The sequence below is a fragment of the Rutidosis leptorrhynchoides genome, chromosome 4 (assembly GCF_046630445.1).
Source record: "Rutidosis leptorrhynchoides isolate AG116_Rl617_1_P2 chromosome 4, CSIRO_AGI_Rlap_v1, whole genome shotgun sequence".
NCBI classification, from domain to species: Eukaryota; Viridiplantae; Streptophyta; class Magnoliopsida; order Asterales; family Asteraceae; genus Rutidosis; species Rutidosis leptorrhynchoides.
The window spans coordinates 596,215,201-596,227,123 of record NC_092336.1 but is presented as its reverse complement, the minus strand read 5'-3'; the positions used below and the strand labels follow the sequence as shown (position 1 = coordinate 596,227,123).

General features: G+C 30.3%; 1 non-coding gene across 1 annotated transcript; it reads left to right on the top strand.

Annotated features, from left to right (window-relative positions):
* Positions 1 to 464: 464 nt before the first annotated feature.
* Positions 465 to 571, top strand: LOC139845733 (small nucleolar RNA R71). Its single transcript, XR_011758494.1, has one exon. It is a non-coding gene; the product is annotated as a small nucleolar RNA R71 (small nucleolar RNA).
* Positions 572 to 11,923: the final 11,352 nt, after the last annotated feature.

The following is an 11,923-nucleotide window of genomic DNA, read 5'->3' as shown; positions in this document are numbered from 1 at the left end:
TGTAAAGAATGTTTTGATTTCAATTAAAGTTCGGCCTTGGCGGTTGATAATTATTTTGATAATTATTTCCCGGCCTTAGGTTCATGTAGAAAACATTCTCACATTGTTCCATCATTTGTTCATTGTGACAATCTTTCGTTAAGTGTGGTCCACCGTATTGCTCACAACTGATTCGTATTGCGTGAATATCTTTATTCATCTTTTCCATTCGTCTCTCGAAAACATCTATTTTTGCGAAAACGGAATCAAAGTCATGGCTAGAATCGGCTCTAGCCGCTTTAGATGAACGAAAGATATCTTTTTCTTGGTGCCATTCATGCGAGTGGGAGGCTGTGTTATCAATGATTTTGTAAGCTTAAGTTGCGGTTTTCTTCATAATGGAACCACCAGCTGCTATGTCGATGTCTTTTCGTATAGCAACGTCAACACCTTGGTAGAATATTTGTACTATTTGATAAGTATCTAAACCTTGCTGAGGACATCCTCTTAACAACTTTCCGAATCTTGTCCACGCCTCATATAATGTTTCATTTGGCTTTTGCGTGAACATAACAATTTCTTCTTGAAGTCTCACGGCTTTAGATGCCGGAAAGAATTGTTTAAGAAATTTTTCAACTAAAACATCTCATGTATCAATCGCCCCTTCAGGTAACGATTCTAACCAATCTTTGGCTTCTCCCTTTAAAGTCCAGGAAAACAACATGAGATAGATCTGTTCATCCTCAACTTCTCTGATTTTGAATAGAGTACAGATCCTATTAAAGGTTCGAAGATGTTCGTTTGGATCTTCTTTTGACGTACCACTATATTGGCATTGATTAGTTACCATGTGTAGGATTTGTCCTTTGATTTCATAATCTGGCGCATTAATGTCTGGATTAATAATGGCGTGTCCTTGGCCAGTGCGTGTGGCTCTCATTCGATCTTCCATACTTAGAGGTTCTATTACTTCCATAATTGAATTTGTTGAATACGAATCACTAGAGGATTCTGATTTAACGGTTTGTAGTTCAGGAGGAATGATTAGTGTTTTAGGATCTTGGAATTGTCCTTGAATATCCTCCGGGTTTTCAATTTTGAAGTCGTGTTCAAAAGATGGATTATCGGAAATTTGAGTTGGAGTACTTGGTCGACTAGATGACGATTCTAAAGAAAAATCAACGGCGACAATGTTGGTTAGATGTCTTGATCTGGTTACAGGTGGTGAACGTATGAAAGGTGGTGAACGTTTTGCTCGACAAAGCCTAAAATTCTAAAGCGTCTAAGTCTTAATTTAAAGAAAAAGCACTTAAGGGATTTTACGGCAAAGCCTAAAAATCTAGAAATAAAAATAACTACGGCAAAATACTATATTAAAACTAATTATGAACGAAAAATTATAAAATTACGCTTTAACTAATAAAAAGATACAAAATATAAAATAAGCTTAAAGTTATAAAAATACAATTTTATAAAAATATTATTTTTTATTATTTATTTTATAAAAGTATCAATTTATAATTAATAAAACTAATTTAAACTAAATATTACAAATTAAATACAACTAAAACTAAATATTATTAAATTAAAAACCCTAATTATAATTAATTAATAATAATAATTATTTAAACGTAACCCTAATTCGTACAGCTAAGGTTTCAGACCTGTCAGACAGGCTCATGCGATCACATGGGAATATAGTTATGATATCATGCGGTCGCATGAACAAGGAGTCCAACAATATTTTGGGCTTTTAATCGGCTCGGCCCAAATTTCTATTTATTAATTATTTGATTTCAGTTTTCTCTATTTTTTTTAACTTAATTATAAGTAAAATTTATATATAAAAAAAACTTAAATTTTAAGAACTTAAAAATAAAAACACTTTTTATACTTTAAATAAGATTTTAAAAATATATTTTCTTTTTATTTTAAACACTTTTTATATATATATTTCTTTTTTTTATGTAAAATAATATTTTTACAAATTTATATATTTTTACAAAAATATAGTTTTAATAGATGTGCGTTTTTCACCGAGTCCCCGGCAGCGGCGCCAAAAATACTTGATGTTAAAGCAGTGGGGTACGAAATAGTTATATATTTATTTCAAAATACTATTAAATACGATACAATTTTACACAAGTTATTTATTTATTTATAGAATGGAAATACCTAAACCTTGTCCATAACAGTCCATCGGTCATAAATATAAAGTGCGAGTGTCCTCGTCAAATTACCCTTATACCCAAAGTTAAATATTCCAACTAATTGGGGATTTCAACTGTAACAAGGTCTTAATTCTTTGTTAATGATCACACCAGGATATCGACTGCGTGTAACCCAAGGTTTTAATACGTTGTTAACAATTACACCAAGTGTCCTTGTATGTAATCCACCCCTGTTTTAATGAGTCCATTGACTATTAATCCATTCCCGTATCCGGTTAAATGAACGATTATTAGTATTTATAAATATCCCGCCCATCGTATCCGATCGAGTGTATATGGTTATTTATAGATACGTCAAATTGTAAATCTCTATATTAAATTAACGAACTATCATTTAGTTAAACAAATATAAAGCCCATTAATAGTCCATAGTTCAATTTCTACAAGTGTCGGTCTTTTGTCCAAACCCCAATTATGGTACAAAGCCCAATTACCCGTCTTTAATATTTTGCCCAACATCATGATTACTTCGATTTAAATAAGCATAATAATAACTTAGCTACGAGACATTAATTTAAAAAGGTTGAACATAACTTACAATGAGTATTAATAGCGTAGCGTTACAAGGATAGAATTTCGACTTACAAACTTACAACATTCGCTAACATAACCTTATTATTATTATTATTAAACTTTAATATTAAAATTATAATATAAATATAATATATATTTTGAGAGTAAGAGATAGAAAAAGATGTGTTTAAAACGTCGAGCAAACTGCCTTTTTATAATACTTAGCCTGCTACAGTAACCCATGCGAGTGCATGAGTTTTGTGCCTTCTGGCCATGCGATCGCATGGCAGCCTGGGACAGCTCACATACTTTTGTTTTCTTATTTGCCGACGTTTTATTTAATAATATATAATATAATATATATAATTTTATATAATTATATATATATTATATTATATTCTTGTGCATAGTTGACTCGTAATTTTAGGTCCGTTACGTCGCGCATTGATAGTTGGTTCATGTCTCGGTTCCGGATTTTCGAACGTCCTTGCGTACTATTTAATATCTTGTACTTTGCCTTTTACGACTTGTACTTTTGTAATTTTGAGACATTTCTCATCAATAAATTGAACCACTTGGATTGTACTTTGTACTTTTTAGCTTTTTGGTCGTTTGCGTCTTCAAATCGTCGAATCTGTCTTTTGTCTTCACCTTTTATTATTTAAACGAATATTACTTGTAAATAGAACAATTGCAACCAAAATTTTGTCTTTCTAGAAGGATAATGCTATGAAATATATGTTCGTTTTTAGTATTATCAATGAACGATGATGATGATGACACTTAAACTTATTTTATGCACTATTAGAACTTATGAGGATAACACACCGACCTAATAACCTTTGACTTAGGTTGACGACCTTTCATACCGACTTACTACTTGCATACTTTCATTATCGACTTTACCGCTCTTATCACTGTGAGTTATAGCATCCCTTTTTACTTTAACTATTTTGGGACTGAGAATACATGCGATTTTTATGTTTTACATACTAGGCACGAGTACTTAAACTTTATATATGTGTGGGTTATACAACGGCATAAACTTTCCCCTTTGCTCGGTAACGTTTAGTCATTGGTCTTTGAACCGGTGAACGCGAATCTTAGATATGGATCCATAGGGTTTGACATCCCCACTCGGGCTAGTCGTGCTAACATTTAACGGGTGTTTAATACCTCGTAAACATACGCACTCGCCAAGTGTACTTTTAGGGGGTTATAAACGTTAAGTAGTTACCAAGTGCCCACGGTTAAACATATACTTTTTTATACTGTATTGGAACACTGAAATCTCGTGGCCTACCTTACATTACTGTTACAACTTAAACTATAGCTCACCAACATTATTGTTGATGTTTTTAAGCATGTTTTCTCAGGTGCTTAGAGGTTTGTTGCTTCCGCTATTTAGACTTGCTGTCTTAGTGTTAAACTTGCTGTTAAGGACCTGTTGTGCTAGAATTCCGCTGCATAATCTTAGAGATGTCTCAATCATGGAACTTTTCTTTTGCATTCGTAGTTTATGTTATTTTCAAATAATGGCTTTGTAACGACCTTTGTGTCACGTTATCTTTTGTAAACGCTATGTCTTTTATGAATGCAAAACTGGTTTTCAAATAGCATGTAGTACTTGACCGTGTAAAGATCCTGTTGTTGACGAATCGTACACGATGGTTTTGTACGGGGCATCACAGTTCTCGTTTATACAACTGTGATTTGATATAATTAGTGACGTTATTCTTCCAGGCCCTAACTGGGGGCGTCACAGATTGGTATCAGAGCAGGTTGTTGTAGGGAACCAGGATTGCATTTTATGTGTGCCTTATACAATTAGGTACATTAGCAATGTAGGACTACAACTTTCCTTGACCATAGTGCCTTTAATTGTTGCCTTTAACTGTTAAATGCTACACTATACTTTAGAAACTTTACTTATCTTAGAATGCAAAGCCAATCTAAGAACTTTCCTAAGTATTATCCAATTACGCCACCGCATTTAAATGCGACACCATGATTTCTGAAATTCTTGACATTCCTATGTCATTTATCATGGTTTTGTGTATTACATATGTATTACATGAAATATTATCCATGATTTTTAAAACTCCTATAGTTGTTACTATTCATACTCAAACGTATATAACTCCCTGTTATATATCACGTACCTATATGCCTTATGCCTTTATGCATCGGTTTGCGAACCGGAAAATGTCATTGGGTTATCACATTATACGAATTGAAAGTCTTTAATCGAAAGATTATTAGATTACATACTTATCATTTTATGATCTCGACACGTCATACTGCCATTATTGGAGTATATATACAAATCATATCTTATCATATCTATCCCAATAGACTTTGTCTAACACTTTTCCTAAATTTCCTCCGTAAATTACGAAAATCTTTTGCTATATATACATATTCAAGGAGACAAATATAGCATTCAGTATTCAACAACTCATCTCATATCGAAACCCTTATCCGATAACATAATATGGATTTCTCACTTGATTCCTCAGACAGCGTAATCGGAACAAACGAACCAATCAGCCATCATCTATTTTGGATGAATTGGGGATGGGTTCGTAGTAAACTTAATCAATGGAGACAAGAAGAAAGTGATCCCTTCCACCAACCGAATTCACCACTTGGCGAAGAACCTGAAGCGCTTACCGGCGAACTCGTTCGGAATACTATTTTAACACTCATTTCCAGAATATCCCATCACGAATATATAATATCGAAAATTCTAGATCTTATTCATCCCCTTGTCCGAACCGCCAATCATCCCGGAATAATAGAAGAAGTCAACGAGCTTCGCGCTCGAGTAGTGGCTTTAGAAAATATGGTGCAAAACCTACGAGCACCAGCAGCATAACCAGCACCACCAGTACCATCAGCATCACCACCAACAGCATCAGCTTCACCAACAACAACATCCGCATCCCACGCCTCAACATCACACTCGATACCTCGGATATCAACATCATACGCCCCATAGATACCAAGGAATATAGTAATAATGAGTTAAGATCTATTAAATCATTCTTCCTGAAGAATTATATATGTATAATTTATATATATGTATGATTTGGAACAATAATAAATCTTTTCGTATCAAGCTATTACGTGTGAATCTTAACTAGTATGTACTACTTGGTTAATTCATATCACTAATATGCTATAATGTACATCCTTCGTTAATGACTTAACAATCATTAATCACTGCTTCAGCACAATAAACTTCATTTCATAATAAACCAATTATATTATTCAAATACATGTTTGATTTTTCATTTTCGATGTACTCGAAACTTTCTAGAAAACATTATTCGTGCCTTGTGAATTTCACAAAAATTCCACGAGCACCAACATCATATACCGAGGTATATCAATAACAATGAACGATGAAGTATTGACTCATAACTTCATTAAATAAATATTCCGCGACGATTATGTAATCTCTAAAGTTTTGGAGATTATTTATTCTCGTTTCAACCGTAAATCAAATGAGTTTAATATTATATTAACTCATTAAATCCATAATTACATCTGAAGGAAGATATATATGTACGTATATTTTCATAAAGATTGTAATTAAAAATTCTTTGGTACAAACTGTTGATTGTGAAAATATTTTAACGGGTAGGTAAAACCCGAGAAATATTTATATCTCACATTAATATGTTACATTGTACATTCTCCAATTCTGCTTCAACGATCAAATTCAAAATCCTTGAAAACACCTTAGAACTATAACCAACGATTCAGATTCGTTAACCCTAATAATGCTGATGAAGCAGCAAAAGTCGTAGATGGTCTTAATGACCAGAAGCTTGATAATAAAGAATAAAATGTTGGAAACGCTCAATAGAAAATTTGGTACTGGAAAACGGATTGAGCAAAACATAAAGGAAGCTGTGGATAAATCACAAAGAATAAACCTGTATTCAAAGAATTCAGATGATTCGGTATCTGCTGAAATCAATAGCAATTACCCTGCTCCTTACTTATCTTAAATCCTTATAGAAGAATTTTCCTCATTATCATTTGATCTTAGAAAATTCTAAGATATCATCGTATCTTTCGATATAAATATCCTCTATATTTCTGAAGATATCTTCATAACTATTCTTGTACGCAATTAATTATCTATTTGCGATATCATAAAGGAATTTTTTTTTTAGTTTCTATATTTCTGTAACATTCAAGTATAAATTACGAATGTTTTGAAGTATTGTTGGGAATTGAAGCATGAGTTAGTATAATATAATGACGTCAGGCCAACGTGATTATATTACAGTAAGTCATGCTAAATTTTTAATGGAAGATGATGATTCATAGACTTTATGATCATCATTTGCCATGTTACACGACTCTTACATTCTACTTAACCTCTGAACATATCAAGAACATGTATTCTTGATAGTTCTATCCTCAGTAATTCTGGTAATTTACCAAATCAAATCGTGATATTACGCTTAGAACATTAGGTTCATTCGAAACTTCATACCTACAAATTATGGACCATTACTTGCTTTACTTAGAGTCAAGAAGAGAAAACAAGAGCATAGAGCTCTGACATATAAGGGAAAATATAAAGCCTGATAACAACACCGAAATTACAAACCGTGTATATCAATACGTATTGCAACATAAAAACACGGGAGAATTAAAAACACTATAACCTCAAGGTAATAGTAGAAGTAAATAAATTCCTCCGGTGGTAAATGAAAAAGAAGAATGACAAAAACGATAGTCAGAAAAATATCCTGGATAAGAACTGGATGGAGCATTTTCAAAATCTTTGGAAGTATGAATTGAGAAATAAAGTATAGAAGTAGTGAAGATAATGAAACGGAAGAAGCTAATTTATAGCAAAATTTCAAACACAACAATCGAGGCAACTCACCGCATTTAATCAAAGAAAATCTCAAAATTCCTTAATTACCGGAGGATCAAATCTTATAAAGATTATGAAGATTTCTTTAAATCCCTTGAATTCTGAAAATCAACTTTAGCCATATCAAAAGTTAAGGCGAACATTTAATTACTCATCTCACTCTTTTGTGATAGCTTCATTCGTACTCTTCGAGAAATCGAATTATTTTATCCCTATTATTTAATGGTGATAAAACTCTATTTTTCATTAAAATATTCTTGTTGTAAACAATGACGATCTCTATCAAATTTCATGACTATAAATTTTCATGAACTCCTCTCTACTTGTCTGTCCTAATATTGCGGCATAAATGCTCAAGGTTTAAATAAGCTCAATACTATTCATAACATATTTCATGTATCCAATTTACTGAAATGACTTGTATAACATCATCATTTTGAATGATCTCCGCATTAATAATAAAATGCACTTCATCGAAGAACCTGTAGAAATTATGGTTTGTATGATTTAAACTCTTGAAACAGAACAATATTCTATCCGTTGGAATTCACGAAAGGCCCCGAGCATACATGGGAATGTGAAGACCAAATAAAACGTAAATATCCTCGTCTATGTACGAACAACGCCGATTGACGGCAACAACTAAATTTCGGGATGAAATTTCTTTTAACGGGTAGCTACTATAACAACCCGGAAATTTCCGCCTAAAATTCAAACTTAACTTTTATATGACTCCGACGATTCACGAACAATTATTTGTAAATAATTACGTAATTATTTGATATATTAATAATATCCTTTTAACAATATATCAATAATTAATATCAATATCATTAATTATAATTAAACTTATCATTTTTATTGTCATATTAATATTGTTATTAATTCTATTATTATTAGTATTAGTATTTTTATTATTAATAGTATTATTATTATTAATATATCTATTAAATTATTAATTAAAATTAAAAATAAATTAAAGTAAAAAACAATGTACCAATCATATATATTTTATAATAATATCAAATAAGATTATATAAAAAAAAATAATAAAAATCAAAAATAAGGAACTGATCTATTTTTTTTATTTATTTCATACCTGCTTCTATATTTTTTTTATTAATTCTTCTTCCTCCTTAATTAGAATATGTCGACCATAACAAAAAATTATGCTGTATTAATTATTCGATTCATCTATTTTCGTTTATATAACTGCTATGAACTACTGCAAATGGGAAACCAAACAAAAATATTAAGAACTGAACCATTGTTCTCTGTTCTTGACCAAAATTCCAAAAACACGAATTCGAAACCAATTTCAAAATACTTAAATGCAGTTGTGTCAGTAATCTCCTACTAAAACTATCTTCAAAATCCTAGGTTCCAATTCCTCTTTCTCATTTCGAATTTTCGAGTCAAAGGTTTTAAATAAAAAGTCAACCATTTTGTTATTCGTAAAATTCGTGATCATTGTTATGTTTCAATTTCAATTGATGATTTCTATAGTTTCTAGCGATGGTTTGAAATATATTTCGTGTTGTAACCTTTGGTTAAAACGTTCCCAAAAGCAAGATCAATTTTTTTTTTTTTTTTTTAAAAACCGTCGAACACAGCAGCAGCTTGTGCTGTTTCTTTTAATTTTTTTTATTTTTTTTTGAACCCAACCAAATCATTCCTGTTTTGTTTAAGCCTAAAACCAATTGAATGTTTTGATGTTATATCACGGGCCGATTTAATTAGTGGTGGAGAAGAAGAAGATGATAAAAGAAAGCGGGTTATAAATATTTAAAGGTAATTCAAATCAGAAAAACAGAAGCAGAGTAGATGGTTAGGGAATTTTTTTTTTGGGAAAAGCCTTTTAACTCTTCTAAGGTAGTTCTCATTTTATTATTATTATTATTATTATTATTATTATTATTATTATTATTATATTATTATTATTATTATTATTATTATTATTATTATTATTATTATTATTAATATTATTAATATTATTATTATTATTATTATTGTTACTAAAATTAAAAGTATTACTAGTATTACTAATATTATTATAATTATTAGAATTATCATTATAATTATTGGTATTATTATTAAAACTATCATTATTATTATCATATTAAATATCATTATCATTATTATGATTAAAATTATTATTATTATTATTATTTTAACAATAAAAATTATTGTTATCATTATTATTATTATTACTAGTATCATTTTATATTTATAAGTATTATTAATGTTTTCATTATTATTATTACTAATATGATTATCTTTATTAGTATTATTATTATTAAAAATTACTATCGTTATTATCATTTTTACAAAAATTATCGTTTTTACTATCATCTTTACTTTATAATTGTTAGTAAAGCTATCAATTGTATTAAAATTACTATTATTACCATTACTATTATAATTATTAGTAAATCATTATTATCGAAACTATTATTTTTACAAATAAATATTTGGTACATTGAATACACCTATTTCATATACTACAATTATATTTCATATAATCATATAACAAACATATTAACATTTTTACATAAATATTCATATATAACAAATTAGGTATTTTTAATATAATACCAATCAAACATATATATTAATATAACTACAGAAATATATAACAATTGAAATAACATATATAAACTTATCCGATTACGAGTATATATGTTAATATATATACTTGATATAGGTTCGTGAATCCGAGGTCAACTATGTACTTGTTCAGTGCCATCATACGCATATCATACAAACTATCGTATCGTGAGTTTTCATAGTTCTTTTTTTTTCATAGCTCCCTTTTTTATATTTTTGGGCTGGGAATACATGCGCAACTTTTATAACTGTTTTACACGCTAGACACAAGTACCAACTGCTAAAACTATGTTATACCCGGCTATGTCCGACTAAGTCCCTACAGTGATATTTTTAATTGCTCGATGAACACATTCTTAATTATTGGGGATAGGCCTATCGGGAGTAACGTCCCCGATACATTTGACTAAGTCTTTGTATTACTTAATAATGAAATTAAACCGACAAGTATAAACTACAACTTGTCTTGGGGCAAACTTGAACGTTTAGTCTAAATATCACGCACCGGCATAACTTTTGATCCTGCGGGAGATCAACTTGACTGGATCTAAGCGATCTACTTATGAAAACAAATCTTGTGGTCTAACACTATTACTGAAATCATTATTTATGACAAACCTATGAACTCACTCAACCTCGTGTTGACTTTTTAAGCATGTTTATTCTCAGGTACTTAAGTATTGCTTCCGCTGTATATCTGCTGCTTTGATGATGAGTGCTTGCTATGCTTGGAGTCTTCATTACATATCATATCAATTAAAGACATTAATGTTCTAAATACAATGTAATCTATTTATCTTCCGCTGCAAAACTCAATAAAACGTCTCATATAGATTCGTTCTCGTTTATACAACTGTGATTTGATATAATTAGTGACGTTATTCTTCCAAGCCCTAACTGGGGGCGTCACAGTTCCACTCTCCCAACAGGCCCTCAGCTAGTTGCCTTCTTAGCCTCTAGCCCTTCAAGTTGCAATATTCGGTATATCTCGAATCATGTATTAATACAATATATATATATATATATATATATATATATATATATATATATATATATATATATATATATATATATATATATATATATATATATATATATATATATATATATATATATATATATATATGTGTGTGTGTGTGTGTGTGTGTGTGTGTGTATGTGTGTGTGTGTGTGAATCATATAATATAAGATAAGACGTGCACGACTATATAAGATATGGGGAGTGATATGTACACAACTAATTTTTACACATACACAACCAAATATGCTTTACAGTGTTGTACAGTACAACATTATAAAACATGTTTAGTTGTGTATGTATAAAAAATGGTTGTGCACATATCATCACCCATAAGATATAATGTTGTGTCAAATAGTATATTGACATAACCATAAATATCGTTATGCCTTTCCAATAATAGTGGTAGAATTTGTGAAATTGTTGCATAGAGGGTGTAAGTATAGATAAATATAATTTTTTTTTGTTTTAAACAGTGATATTGGCATCATCAGAAAATAATTTAACTACCACCGCGATCATATGTCACTCACACATCGTGGCGAGTGGATGTAGAGCCATGTGGGGTCAAAGGATCCCATTAATTATTTTTTTATAAATAAAATACTACTAAAAATGTACAAAACATCACTAAATTTGTTATTAGGATCCTGTATATTGTATAAAATTAGT